Genomic DNA, 16,457 nt, shown 5'->3' on the forward strand with positions numbered 1-16,457 from the left:
AGCATTATTGTAAGCGTTCTAAATACTTAATTTAATTTTCTTCTAATATATAATATTTTTGCGCATATGTCAAATCTTTAGAGTCTGGTATTAACGTACATACCTAAATAATGTACAGTCAGCATAACAATTAGCTTACCTTAGTGGTCGCCTAAGTGGACAATAAGCGTGTATAGAAATATTCATTAATCTTTATACTAATATTTCACCGGTAGAGAATGCCTTTTCGCATTAAGCGATTACCGTCGCCCACCTGTAACACCAGAGGGGTTTTGAGTGCATTGCCGGCATTTATGATGCTCTGTGTTCTTGGTTTGAAGTCATATCGGTCCGGAAATACCGCAGGCGATACTAAATTGTTTGTGTAATAATTTAATAAATGTATGTTTTATTTCAAATTAATAATCTTCTTCTTCTACCTAGCGTTATTCCGGCCTTTGCCAGGGTCCGCTTTCCTCCACTTTGCGCGACACTGGGCGTCGTCTCGTGTGAGCCCGTTCACGCTCATAACTATCTGCTTTCTCGACATCGAGCCATCGCTTTTTTGGTCTGCCTTGGGGTCGGGGGCCGTCAAGGGCTAGGTTAAGGCATAATTTCCTACGTAGTCAGCTTTTCAATTTAATAATGTTTATGTAAAAAATAAATACGAGTATGTTTATAAATACCAATCAATATCTTTCGATTGATCAGCGTAACGAGCCCGCGAGTCATGTATATGTATAGTATTTGTATTTACCCACTTCGCTTGTCAAATCATTTCGTCGATATTTGCACACCGTGTACATGACAGCCTGTCATGCCAAGCGCCATATCGTAAACAACTCATTAGAGCAAAATAAATCATTACAATATGTATCATTCGTCAATAATATTTCAACGACCTATTACGCTCTAATGAGTTGAGTGTAGGTTATTAAACTAAAGACAATATAATTAAAAAAAAACTATATTACAAAGCGCATAGTACTAATGGGTAATTAACAGATTTTATCCTTAATTATTTTTCAAAATTAGTATAAGTAAAAATATATACTTATAGTACTTTTTGAATCACTATTTTTTTAATGAGCCTATTTAAGATTTTATTTCAGGGCCCTAATTTAGGTAATCTACTTTTACCTATATATGATAATTTTAACCCGCGCATTTTTTTTACTGATTTTGTAATTTTATGAGTATCTTTATTACCTACCCATCTCGCAGAAATACATAACTTGTCACTTTTAAAATATAAGGTTCGTTACCACGGCCAATCCTTTTCAATTTCTTAGTTAATCGCTGGAACTTTTCGAGATAATTCTCAGTCACTTTGTAATGTAAGTAGGCTTATTCATAATATTTATAGCTAGCTCTGAGCTGAGCGAAACCGATTCCTATAGCTTGGCGGGCGCAGGCGCAGAGGAGTCTTTGTACCAGGAAAACAAAATGGTCCGATTACGGATTCTTCTTACAAACGTCGAGGATATTGGATTTTTATATTTGAAGTTTTTTTATATCAGATATTCCGAGTACTCAGTATCAGTATCAACTATAAGCTCTTCCGAACCTTAAAGAAGAAAATATAGTTATTTATATTCCTTACTATTACTTTTCGTTGACTTTCTAAATCTAAGAAAGCAAATGCTGCCAGCATCTTTGGCACAATGCCGCGGGGGCCTTTTTTTAGATTTATTTTAATTTAGATTAGTTTAGTTTTTAATTTTAGTTTTAATTTTAGATAGTAATGTAGTTTACAATTTTAATTTATTGTGTTATAATAAATTATTATTTTAAGGAAACTCGAGACAGTTAATAAATGCACCAGTACTAGAAAAAAAAGAAAGCAATGGAAGTAGCGATAAACGTTTGCATAGGTACCTATTTTGTGACTTTGTTTCTCCTACTAGGACCGAAATAACTCGCAAGTCTGAGTGTAAAAACATAAAAACCCGAGTTATTTGTTCAAATTAAATATAAGTGACATTCGGAAGGAAACTCCAGCTCAAGCAAGTCTTCACACGGGTGCTGTCACTGTCGATTTCCTTGAGAAATGAATGAAATGATAAATGACGGATTGAACATGCCCGCGTCAAGTCCTCAGCAGTAAGTATAGTAGTAATGCGGAACAGTACTGCAGCTGCAGGTGCTATTGGAATGGCACCTCAAAATGCCCCATTAATACTGGTTTGCCTGAGGAAATCAGTTGATTATGCTCGGTAAGCAGTAGGCGCTCTGTGTTAGCTTGTAATCTAACAAGCAGAAAACTTTGTTATCCGGTTTTATTGAAACTGAATCCGCTCGAAGTGCTTACTTCCTCATTTTATTGACGAACGCAAATCCGCAGGCAAATCTATATAATATCAAAGCAATTAGTTTAGGTGTATAATTTGTTAAACCGTGCGAAGCCGGGGCGGGTTGCTAGTGCTATAAGAAATAAATAACAAGTTTATGCTAGTGAATGTGCTGTAGGAACTGAACGACTTTGTTATCATTCCAAGCACATAAATAGCTATCAGTAATATGTTCCTGTCTTAATTGTTTACTTTAAATTATAGTGTTTATTTCTATCAGACAGATAGTTGTTAATAGCCGTTATATTTAGCCCGGCCTCGGCGGCGGGCGCCGATACTGCGATTATTTACGTATGCAGGCCTGTTGGATGGTCCACATTCTATGCAAATAGGGGTCAGCGGTCCAAGGGATATGAATACCCTGTATTTAATTGACATAATGAAATATATACCTACTAAATATAGTTATATATTCAGAATACAATAATGAGAATATAAGCCAAATCTGTTGTTTGCAAGTGCTGTAATATTAGCCAGTGTCATAAAATAAAATTTTAATTGATGAACGTTAAAATTGATGTTCATAGTGAAATTTATGAATGGAGTATTATTTGGCACAGCCAAAGCTCAAAATGAGACTACAGACTATATATTTATCCTATTTCTCAGTTCTCAAACATGGACTGAGGAAGGGAAATGAAACGCTACTCGCATCCTGTTTCAAGGGTTAAATGATGTCGTAAGGGACACCCTCCCCTTTCCTCCCCAGACTCCAAATCCACCGATATGGTGTTCGAACTTTAGATTGTAAGTGGTGAAATTGTTCTTATAAATATAAATAAGCCGAAATTTCAGTCAACGAGAGTGTACATAGGAAAGAAATAAAATATGTATAATATATGTGGCTATGAACATTACAGGATAGTTACGTAAAAATAGAACTGTCTTACTTGTATCCATGGCCGGGAGAGTTCAAGGTGAATGAGGCTCCTATGCCGGCTGTTTTCAGGAAAATATAAGCAGAGTGAGAAACTAAATATTTAGGGCCATAAGGATATCAAAATTTAGGAGTAAACCAAACGTATCTTTTTTAATTTTTAATAATACTTTTAATCTTTTTTTAATTTTTAACAATAAATCCATATTAAGGGGCTGTCCATAAATTACGATCGATTTTTGACGATTTTTGACCCCCCGCCCCCCTATAATCATCCAAAAAATATGCTTAAAATGACCCCATTTTCTCCTACTTCATGCTACCGTCATCCGATGTCCAGACCCCCCCCCCCTAATTTGAAATGATGTAATTTATGAATAGCCCCTAAGTAGCTAATTTATATTAAATTAAATTGTTAACCATGGCGCATATATGTATATATAACGCTGTTGCAGTTTAAATTGAAAACAACGAGGACCATTGAGAATAACGTATACCAAATTAGTGATACCAAACTAACAGGATTTGTACTTATTTTATGCATACATTTCTTATGGGCAAAAAAAAATCTTCAAGCTTTTGTCGCTTTTATTTCAACAGGGAAGTAATACTCATAGAGACAATTGTAGAAAACCCAAACACAATTGGGTTGCGTTGGTTTAACAAAGAGTTCCTATGGCCACCTGCAGTCTCCATCAGCTTGATGGTACCATGATATTGCATTGTCACCCAACTTGACTGCAAATTTCCTGCTTCATCTGAAACCGGGAAGTGGGTCAAATTTAACTTGCAAGATTTGACCCGTACACCGTAAAAAATAGTTAAGTACATACACTGCAAATTAAATAAAAACGTGTAAAATGATTTGAATGATAGCTTCTAAAATATGTTTTATTTAAGTTTATGTCGAACATCCCTGTCGGAGGCAGCGGGCGCGGAACGCGATTATAGCCGGCTGATTGGTCGCGCACTCGCTCCGTGGCAACCACTGAACTGATTTGATGGCTCAATATCCACGACTCGGTCAGCGTCAAATGTTAGACAAGGGACATAAATTCTAGGTAACTAAATTTTGGTAAACAATTTATTTTAAAATTAAGTACATATATCCCTTCTAAAATGTTTTCTTTAAGCTTCGACACCCTTACCGGAGGCAGTGGGCGCGGAACGCGATTATAGCCGGCTGATTGGTCGCGCACTCGCTCCGTGGCAACCACTGAACTCATTTGATGGCTCAATATCCACGACTCTGTCAGAGTCAAATGTTAGACAAGGGACATATATTCTTGGTAACGAAATTTTGGTAAATAATTTATTTTAAAATTAAGTACATATACCCCTTCTAAAAAAATCCTGTAAGCTTACAGACACCCTTACCGGAGGCAGTGGGCGCGGAACGCAATTACAGCCGGTTGATTGGTCGCGCACTCGCTCGGTGACAACAACAGCCTCTCAACTCATTTGGTCTATGTGTCAAAATCAAATATGTATTAGAATAGGTATTAGAAAGATGAACATAAGTCCTTGTTATCTAACTGTTAAACTATTATTTTGGCAAATATTTTATAACTTATTTAAAAGTAAAATATAGTATTTAATAAACTACGCAATGGGTCGTTTTTGGAATTATTAAAATACTTAATTATAGATATTTTAAATTATTTGTACCTAATGTTAGCATCCTCCCAAAACTCATAAAATCAAATTGTAAAATTAAAAGGGTAGTAGTTGAGTTTTTACCAGAAAATGGCGGTAGGGTGGGCAGGCGGCCATTAGACGATCGGAGCTGAACTCATGAGTCGAGACGGTTGATATTTTAAAGAAAAAATAATGTATCAGTATAATGAAAATACAAATCACTGTTTTTAAAAGGATGCTGTCTTATTTAACCAAGGACAGCTAATAGTCAGAAGTGGTAAGACGTTGGAAAACCCACAGGTATGATGATTTCTTTTATTTCAATACCGGACACCATTACAAGTGAAAATGGTTGCATCACTACAATTAATTGAAATGGTAATGTTCAATCTACGAAAAATACAGGTATATGTACGTGGATAACAAAAAAAAAAGTTTAGAATAAGTAAAGTAAAATCAATTACGCATTTGATCTATCATATAGGCAGTTGAAAATTAAGTTAATGTTTATTTCGATGGAATGAAAATACCTAAATGTATATTTGTAAGCACTTATTATTAACTATGTACATTAAAATAACATCAAAGTATGTCACTCTGCAAGTCATACATTATTTAAAGTATATCGTTTACTGATAGAACAGTAAAGTCTAGTTTTATATAGTAACAAAATTCCTATTTGATTGATTGTTCATTTACTGAACGGCCAGGTGAATATTTTTAAACTAGGGACGTATTCTGTTTAAATTCGATTGCTTATTATGATGACGATTACGAATACCCATTAACCGATCATCATTAAGGACTGTAGCTGATCTTGGATCTGCTAGCTTTAGTACTAAAGCCGCTATTACAACTCATTGTTATATGGTCGTATTGTGTGATTTGTTTGTCATTTTCACACCTACTTGAGTATTTGATAGAATAATTATTTCAATTGGTAATTTGGATCATTTAAGGTAATTTCTTTGTTTATACCAATTTATTCGAGTTAATAGCGGCCGTTGTGTTTAATAACAGATCGGAATGGGGAAAAGTTGCCAAGGGTTCGTTCATATGTTCACCATAGTGTTTATTCGTACACTATCATAGCGTATTTATTGTGTATATTTATACATTGTGTAAGAATGGACATTTTCTTGTAATAAACTTGATCGACGTTTTACCGGCGTTTAGCTGCACTGTGGAGTACACACTAATAGTATGACAGACAGTAAAATGATCCATTGATTCAAAATAGCACAGCGAGAGGTGCGAACGAGCTTGAATAAAAAAAAGGGGTATGTTTGCAACTGGAGATTTGTTTATGGGGAAAACTATTTTAATAAAAAAATAAATCAGTATTAGACCATTTAAACGTAGGGGGTTATATTACTATTTACAATATTAGTTACTGAGTATCTGACAATCACTACTGATTATTACATCACATCAAATAATTAAATATGGGTGTAAGTAATTTTTTGTAAATCATTATGTATTATTGATTTAAGCTTGTTTACTTTAATAACTGGAGACATGATTTCTTATGTATGTTGGGTCGAAATAAATAAAATAATATATATACACAAAGTTGCTGTATAAGTACTGATATATATTTACAGTTACTACTCGTTTATATAGTTTTCACCGAACCGATTTTTATTCACGAATCGACAATCAATAAAGTTTACTTATTATATGAGGATATTATATAAATGTCCTCGGGTAATGAGACGCCATATAATTACGCCTTCGTATACCAACAGTACAGTCGTACGTAAAAGCGATTATACCACTAGAGGCGACGAGAGTTCGACCAGTAAAGTATCAACACGACGTACAGACACATACATATTATAAGTACTTAATCTATTGATAAAATGCAGTCATTTTACAAGTCAATAATGTAAGTACGTATGCTTAAATAATTTTACATGTCATCTAATTGTAACATTAATTATTATTACATATTTACGTAGATATATTATTTGTATCTCCATTTTGGATTTCACGGGCTTATGGGTCCCGCCTTGTGATGGGATTGCGTGGGGACGTGGATCCGACGCGTGGAGGCTCTTTGGAGAGCTTTGTGTGTGCATGTAGAGCACCTACTGGAACCCGTTCACAGGTACACTTTAATATTTATCATTATGAGATATTTCATATCATAGTCTAGCGTTTACCAAACTATGGGTCGCGACCCATTGGCGGACCGCGAGCGACTATTGACTCTGGGCCCTGAAATCGGTAAGAAAATATCTGAGCGTTACCTCGGGTAATATTTTATGCCCCTTCTCAAGATGGCTCATGGGAGGTGGGTCTCGAATTTGGCAGTTTTTGTTAGGTGCATCGGAGCCCAGTCAACTTTGGAACCACTGGTAATAGTCATTCAATTGAACGTTGCCGCCATACTCGCAGTTCTCGAAGGAGACGTCGTGGTAGTTACTTAACACACTGAGTCATTACTATCAATAGTTCAATGACCAAACACCATCATATTTAAACAGTTGACCACAGTCATGCAGAACGTTTTAACGAAGTTCTGTTTAGAAAATTTAAAATTGACGACTCACTGGAAGAGTATTTCCACGCAAGGCGATTCTAGTGAAAATATGTAAGTTTTTAAAGTCAAGACGCCGTTGACTGTACAAGCAGTTGCATTTTATTTATTTAGGTCTACCAACAGTTATTACTTACATCTAATACACTTTATTATATAATAATATTTACGATTACATATAACCATAAAAGAAAAAATTCAGTGATGCATAATTAATTAAAAAAAAAAGAACTGCAAACTTGAAATTACGAAGCTAAATGGACGATTATCACTAACACCTTGTAAAGCGTAGTTCCCCGCCGCGTCTGTCTGTTTCTGTGTTTGTGTGTTCGCGATGAACTCGGGAACTGCTGTGCGAATTTTCGTGTGGATTTCGCCTGTCGATGGAGTGGTTCTTGAGGAAGGTTCGTGTATGTATGGTTTGTTGGCCCGTGCGAGGTCGGCCGTGGAGGTGCGTTGGCCGGGCGGGTCGCTAGTGAATATAGTAGTAGTAGTAAAACACTTTATTGTACAAAAATAAAAACAAAACAGAATATTATAGGTAAGTTCAAATTTAATGTTTTTTTTTAAACTGGGCGATGAGTCAAAATGAATTCCACAGCAGTGGCTGTGATTGTTGAGCAATCTACACAGTCTGGACAGGGAGTCACAGGGAGAATTAGTAGCGCCTAGAAAGGTTTTACTAAGTATCGAAGATAGAGGGTCTATTGTGTTTCTAGGTTAAGTAACATGGGACACTAAATCTACTTTTGTTTGATGGTTTGGTTTGTGTAAAGTCTTTGGCGTCCAGTTATCACTGTTATCAGCAATCATTATTCTTTGCTCTTACTTTTATGAATATGGCTGTGTGTAATCATACAAAATTAATATAAAAAAAAAAAATTGGAGACTTAGCAAGTATCTTGTTTATCTAGACTATTTATGTGGAAGTGTCGTAATCTCTCTGAATAATATGTGTAATGGAGTTGTGTGGAGCTAAATATGTATTTTAATTACTTTAAATGAAAAAAAAAAATAGTATTGAAATTTATTTGAATTTCATGTTTTATTATGTCATTTTATTTTAAATGTACTTATATGGAATGGACATCTCTGGAGTGGATTCATTTCATTCATTCACATACCAAAGAAATCTCCTCTGCACTCTCTCTTTCTCTTTGCAATGTGATGAATAGTGAGGCCGCTAGGCCGTGCGACAGTCTTCTAAAATGTTTCAAACGAAATAGTTATATGAAAGGGATATCATCCTACTTGTTGTTAGAAATTGTTTACCAGGCCTTATGGTAGAATCTAGTATCATTATATACAGCAATATTTTTAAAAATTGCCACAATATACAACTTCAATGCATGGTAGAAAAGCTCATCTTTTTGTCAAATATAACTCCAAGGTTTTTGATGTGGTCAAATTCTCTAAAGTACTTTCTAGCGCTGTCGTAGTACGAATGTATACAGTTCAAATGTGTTGTAAATTTCATATGTAAACATTTTATGATATTTGACTGCGTGGAGTTCTCGGCGTAGGTATAGGTATTCTATTGATTTACTCTGTATATGCCGCTTTACTAAAGTTCCACGTAACCAGGTGTAGGAATTTGTCTAGCAAACTATAAATCCTCGGCGTATAGACGTGGGCAGCAATATACAAAACTATTTGAGATAATAATACAAAAAAAAAAAAGATTAAATACGATTGCACCTACGTGAGATCCCTGCGGAACTCCGAAACGAATGTCTCGCATTTATCAACTATGGCATTTAACTACAACAAAGAAGATTTTCTCCATATCAAATGTGATTTTAACCACGGGAGAAGAGACCATAAATATCTTAATGAGTCAATTTTGTGAAGTAAAGTACTTATGGTCCCTATGAGCCTTGCTGTAATCGGTGTTTTATACGTCTGGTCATCGATAGCCTAGCTCTGGCAACCTTGTGCTGGTGGTCAGTTATAATTTGCCTAAAGTGTAACCCAATGAATGATCATAACAGAGACTCAAACAGTTTTGACAGGATTGGAATTGATTTGTAATTGGAAACTAGTGTATTATCATAATATTAATGAATTGGAACAACTTTGTAAAAGTTGGCAACTTTTGGATATTGGCCAGAATTTAATGAGTAAACTTATAAATAAATAATCTGCAATGGCGTAATTAAGCTACACCTTTGACAATAAGAGTTTCAGGTTCGATCTAGATCCTTGAATGGATATCCAATGTTTTTTAAGTATGGAATCACAGTCAATAAACGCAGATCCTAAAATCATTCTGAAATCGTGTCACTTAGGTACTTCACATGGTACATCTTCTGAAATGAAAACTGTACAGCAAATAAATTACATATCTGAGGCTGATTAGATACAACAGGCATTCTATTTGCCATCGAAGCCGGATATGTCCCTGAGCAACTACGTATATTCGTATCAAAACACCAAATATCTGGAACTAACTTGCAATTAGTTTTCAAGCATGTTAATAATTATACGTATATTAGCATTTTATATTCTGTACTAGTTTATATTATATAGTATTATTCCAAGTTTAACAACGTAACGGCTTAATAAAACAATATGGCTAATACAGTGTACCAAGGTACGATGATTGTAATATTAGTTCTAATGACAGTGCGTAGGGCTGATATGTTATCTGTGACTTTTAACTTTGCCTGTCAACTTGTGAAGTATTATTGCGGCTAAATGAGAAACCTGCTTTGTAAAACGAATATTAATTATAAACCTGTGAAGAAGAATATCGTCTTTATATTTGAAAGCAGCATAATAATCCCCAGAACGAGGCTCACAGGGTGGGCTTTCACGTATATGAATAATAATAACAGTGCACCTTAAAAAAAATACGCTGGTGGATATTTCTTCTAAAGAGTTCTCATACTTTTGTAAGGAATTCTAACATCGAGTTCCTGTATTTCTTTAAGTATCCCAATCCAATCTTTGGTGAACCATCATATGATGAGATACATTCCCTTACTTGATTTATTAAAGACACTAATTATAATATTGTTGTAAACAGTTGCATGAAAGTGGGGCAGGATTGTTTTACGAGGATTGAGATGACTTTTTTGTTTGAATTCCAATTTGTAATACCTAATGGAGATCAATTTTACTTGGTACCTATACCCTCAGCTGGATTGACTTCAAAGTTTGAAGTAGTGCCTAGTGAGATATAAATCAAGGATTTTATTTTGCTTATTGGAAACGTAATTATAATTATGTTGCTTGAAGTTGTTAAGATAAGGACGCGGGCAGGGTCCTGGCAAGTCTAAAAATAATCCCCAAATCATCTAAGAACACACTACTGGATGCTCCTTCATGTAATCATATCATATAATAATAACAATAACTACATATATTCATACAAAATGATGTTTTATGACAACATGTGATTTGAAATTTGTAAAGACTTTAATGTTAAGTATACAGGAAATAAAATAAGACGTGGAAAATGGTGGAACATAATCTTAAAATGAATTCAGATGATTTAAAGTTTGAGTGTCCCAAGTCCAATTATAGTCAGAATTATCGCCTTTTCTAAAGTACATGTCCGCGACGCGTAAGAAGCGTTCGTTGCGGGTACAAACGTATTTGTGGTGCAGGTCCTTCGCTTTAAGTCGGGCTGCAGCGTGAGATGTTCAAGATTTGCATTTGACAGATGTACGGTTACACAATTATATTGCTGTTTTCTTTATAAATCCAATGTGTGCGTGCCGTTGTTCAGCTTGTCACTGGAGTGAGATTTATTGAATTTAATGAAGTCCGCCAAGTTTCAGGAGTTTGATCGTTGGACTACGTTACGATGGTGCGGGGCCGCAGGCTGTTGGCGGTGCATGTATTTTAATGTTTTTATTTGCCACTTATCGCTGATTTAATGATGAGCATATGCTCTTTGAAGTTTTCGTGTTTCTTTGTACGACAGCCATAGCCGGACCAAGTTACGGCTTTCTCGTCTTTATATTATGGTTTTGTTGACTATTATTATTAAAAATTGATTGAAGTAAAAATCTGGCATAAGTATAAGTAACAGATGTTCATACTTGTTCTAACAGTTGCAGATACAAGAGACGGTGGCCGTCCCCGGGAAAGCGGAAAGTTCTCGGGACGCACATGGAACCGCGGGTGTCGCTGAGTAATCTGAAATTGCTCGGGGCTCGCAAGGAATTTTGGACGTCGCTGGGTAGTCGGAAATTATCCAGGACGTACAAGGAACTGTGGCCGTCGCTGGGTAATCGGAAATTACCCAGGACGAGCAAGGAACTGTGGCCGTCGCTGGGTAATCGGAAATTACCCAGGACGAGCAAGGAACTGTGGCCGTCGCTGGGTAGGCGGAAATTACCCAGGACGCGCAAGGATAAGACAAGATAAGATATGATTTATTGTTTAACTTTGTACAAAGATGTTACATAATACTATTAAGAAGCAACAGTTTATCCATCACGGACTTACAATATAATTATGACTAATCTATAAAAATTAACACACACTAAAATTAATACATGCAGACACTATTACCATAATAGTCAAACACTTTCATGCTGTAGAAGACTCTACTAATAAGCCATTTGTGTGTGGTTGGTTTGAACTGTTGACGTTGTTCGGTAATCGGATATTACCCAGGACCCACAAGAAATCATGAACGTTACTGGGTAGTCGGTAACTACCTTTACTTATATTATTATTATTTTTTAGTGGTGCGCGTGCCGCGACCGCTGCAGGGGACCATCGAGTGCGCCGACTTCTGGCCGAAGGGTGTCGTGTTTCGGAGGTTCCGGAACAAACTGCCGAATCCGACACAAGACCAGACGATTCAGCGGAGCCACGCCGTTTTGTCGCCTAAATAGTGTTTCGTTTTTAAGTTTATAAAATGCATATATGTTAGTCTGTAAGGTATAGGTAATATGGGCCTTGTTGCCTGACTTAAATTTCTAAATAAATAAATAAATATTTGATTAATTAGAACAGTGATACGGTGACTAAAATACTTAGTGTACCTAAACCTATACCTTGAAGAATAAAAATATATAAGTAAAGAAAATTGTTATGTTGCTATGCTACTTAGAATTTTGAGTGAATATTAGTTTGTTGTTATAATGTGTATTTATGGTATACCGATATCTTGAAAATAATTTATTACTAAAACATAAATCAAACAAAGAAGTAACGTTATATACCTACCATAATATATTTTTCCTTTAATTTAAGAATGTGAATTGTTTTGTTAAATTTTTTTTGCTATGAATGTGATATTAATTCGATTAATTTGGGTATGGGGGCCATACCCTAATTATTTAGAATGGCCGAGACATATCGGAATGAGGACATTCCGACTGCAGAATGGCCGACTGTTAGCATCCTCCCAAAACTCATAAAATCAAATTGTAAAATTAAAAGGGTAGTAGTTGAGTTTTTACCAGAAAATGGCGGTAGGGTGGGCAGGCGGCCATTAGACGATCGGAGCTGAACTCATGAGTCGAGACGGTTGATATTTTAAAGAAAAAATAATGTATCAGTATAATGAAAATACAAATCACTGTTTTTAAAAGGATGCTGTCTTATTTAACCAAGGACAGCTAATACTAAGTACATACTTAGTACCGAACTGTAGTAATCAGCTGTTTATAATTTAGTTAAATTAATGTGTTTCAAGGGTGGCATTCAATAATTTTAAGTTAAATTTAACAAGACTTTTTTTTATACGAGAATAGTGCATTCACAAGTAACTGACATAGAATAACGAAGTTTCTTTTCGTAGGGAGTCTAATTAAGGTTTGTTAATTATTTACGTCGTAGCCCTAAAATTAGTTGGCATTTGTTTCACCATTTCCTTATTCTTTCTAGAGCTATAAGACAATATACATGTGGATAATAATCTACACAGATTATGTAAAAAATATAGAACACTTCATAGAAAAAATCACGGAACAAAGAATGAGCGCGCCGCGCTCTGAAAAAACCCCGGGCAAGTGCGAGTCGGACTCGTGCACGAAGGGTTCCGTACCATAAAGCAAAAAAAAAAACGGAAAAAAAATGCAAAAAGAAAACGGTCACCCATCCAAGTACTGACCACGCCCGACGTTGCTTAACTTTGGTCAAAAATCACGTTTGTTGTATGGGAGCCCCATTTAAATCTTTATTTTATTCTGTTTTTAGTATTTGTTGTTATAGCGGCAACAGAAATACATCATCTGTGAAAATTTCAACTGTCTAGCTATCACGGTTTGTGAGATACAGCCTGGTGACAGACGGACGGACGGACGGACAGCGAAGTCTTAGTAATAGGGTCCCGTTTTACCCTTTGGGTACGGAACCCTAAAAATACACATTTCACATGTCCACGGCCCGGAGTACCTACCTACATATATTAAATACCAAAACTCACTAGGAGTTGTTCCATAAATTTAATTTGTTTGATTTGTTGAGTTTGAATTTGAATTAACGTCTAAAATTCTGTAATTTCACTTGTAACCATTTTTAGTGTTCCGTACAAAACTTTGTTCACGGAACACTTATGGGATCACTTCGGTCTTGCAAATCAGTTTTTGGTATTAGTAGGCACTGATAACGCGATAACATTCCGTAATGCGACATTTCTAATTAAGTACATCCATTCGGGTCTGCCCGCGGAATCAAGGTCGATGGGGTGGAAAGGTAACGTACGGACCATGCGGCTGATATTTCCGTCGTTCAGGTTTTATTTTGCTTTTTCCGTATCGTGAAAAGGTTTGGCAAACTGTTGGTACAATTTTTATCGCATGAGCTATAAACATTTCAGAAACGAACCGAAAATAAATTTAACAAACGCATACTAATACTTATCGATATCATATAAGGTGTATTCGGGTAATACCGAATGTCGGATAATTCCGAAATTCAGATGAAAATCACCCTAAATTCCATCATAATAAAAGTCTCTTTTCGGAATTATCCGACAGTTTTCGACATTCGGAATTACCCGAGTAAACCTTAGGTACCTATTATGCGTTATATATTTGCTATACATATATTTAAGGATAATATACTTAGCATGACTAAATAGTATTTACCACTACCTACCTATTTTCATGTAATGTTTACACCCATTTCTCGTAGGTATAATGTAGGTACCTAGGTCTTCAAATAACTAACCTTTAAAAATAGTTTTGAATATATGTACAATGTTTGAAAATGATTATTCTCCAGTTCCACGATCGCAACATTAAGAAAGACACAATGCACACATTGCACACGTGTGAAGCCCGTTATAGCTACGTCACGTGCGCTGCAGTCTGCAGTGTTAGCCGCACCGTAATGGAAACAATCGCAAATACTCAAGCAACTTTATACTTTACTACACAGTCTTAAGAGCATTGGCGTAGGTCTTAATACACATTATATCAAAATAAACGCACAATCATGCAAACGCAGACGTGATATAAAAATAGAGTCCGCGTCGAGAGCTGCGCGGAATTGACTACATTCATATAATTTCTTTTGTTAATGTGACAATGGAAAAAGATTAAAAGGATTAAAGAATAAAAGGTGAATTAGAAACTGTTTAAGAATTTAAAATATTAAGCTATTTAGCTGCGTGCAATAAAATAAAAGACTGGTTTTTTTGTATACCTAAGTATGCATTATTATATTCATATTATAATTAACCTAACTTAATAAGAAAAATAAATAAAATAATAATAAAAATGTTTATTTATCAGCTCACAAAGGATTTCTAACAATTTCACAGTATGATAACAAAAAATTCGAGATGACGTTGTGATCCTTATATAAATAAATATACTTTAGTATAGTATTACTTTGGTATTGTAGATAAATTTCCATGTTAAAATATACCTAAACTAAACTTTAAAAAAAGTTAATACCTACATACTAAACAAAAACAGCCAGCAATCTAATGTAATAAATAAATACTTACATTTTATACAGGATTAAGGTTACGAAGCATTTAACGATCTTGTTACTCTCACTTTTTAACAGCTGTAATCACTGAATCGATATACACATTTGTTTTGATTTGGCTCGCAACCTGACTCGTCCAAAATGTTAATTATTTTAAAATAAAGTGCCCGTTTACTTTATTTCCTTCGTCATTCTATATTGTAGGGTTGCTTATGGTATGGATATTGGAAACGGGTTTTAGGGTAAAGGGTTCTTTGATGGAAGGTAAGTTGGTTGTTTTAGGTTATGTTTAGTGCGCGGGTAAGCCACGCGCGGCGCTGTCGGCGGCCGGCGGTGGTCGACTACTCGACTGAGCGAGGGCGGGCGGGTTCTTGCTCCATTCGTACTCACTTACGCTTTTACAATAAAATCATCCGTCTCATTTCCCCCTCACAAGTCGTACAACACAAACGGGACAGCAGTAACATTTACACTGTAGTTTGCACTCGATTCACAATTTGGCCATTGGTAGGTACCTATTTAAATTATATGGTAGCTTGGCGAATTTGGGTCATACTAAATGTTTCATTTCATTGACGATGATTTTGACTTTACAGTTTGTACTTGTAGCCACCTGCAAAAGTAGTTGATCCAGCCCCAGCATTTAAACTCCAATTCAATTGTCGTTGTTGCAGCTGACTGACCATGGTAATGAGGCGTATTCTGATTATAATAGGTAACAGGTTATAAATTTGATCAGAATATGATCTGTCAGTGTCAAAAGTGACGTTTTCGGTTGTTGAAATAAATATGTCTCCGCATGTAACTATGTATATGTTACGTAATACTAAGTAGTAATTTATAATCATGTAAAGTGCATTGAGGTAATTTTGTAAATCACTAATATCTACTGAACTGAACTAGAAGCTTTACAAACTTTGCAACGCTTACCAAGGCGTCTTGCTTACTGTTGCTACAATAGAAAGTAGTTCTAGTTTAGTAGATACATATTAGCTGTTATCAAAATTACCCCGCTTTCGAACTTACCCCAAAAATATTAACAAAATTTTTCCTACCAACTTTAGATTGCGCATTTATTTACCAACCCCTATTATTAGAGGGGAAGTTGGTTCGATAAACTATTGATAGGGTTGTGTTAGTTCATACGTCGTGTGAATTTTGTCGC

General features: G+C 35.5%; 1 protein-coding gene across 1 annotated transcript in view; it reads right to left on the reverse strand.

Moving 5' to 3' along the window:
- LOC134663934 (monocarboxylate transporter 12-like) overlaps positions 1-15,725 on the reverse strand; it is a 48,027-nt gene extending 32,302 nt beyond the window's left edge. Inside the window, exon 1 of the mRNA XM_063520477.1 lies at positions 15,309-15,725. The gene's annotated coding sequence lies outside the window, so the exon portion shown is untranslated. The remainder of the gene's footprint in view (positions 1-15,308) is intronic.
- Between the last annotated feature and the right edge of the window lie 732 nt (positions 15,726-16,457).

The sequence above is a fragment of the Cydia fagiglandana genome, chromosome 4 (assembly GCF_963556715.1).
Source record: "Cydia fagiglandana chromosome 4, ilCydFagi1.1, whole genome shotgun sequence".
Classification (NCBI taxonomy): Eukaryota; Metazoa; Arthropoda; class Insecta; order Lepidoptera; family Tortricidae; genus Cydia; species Cydia fagiglandana.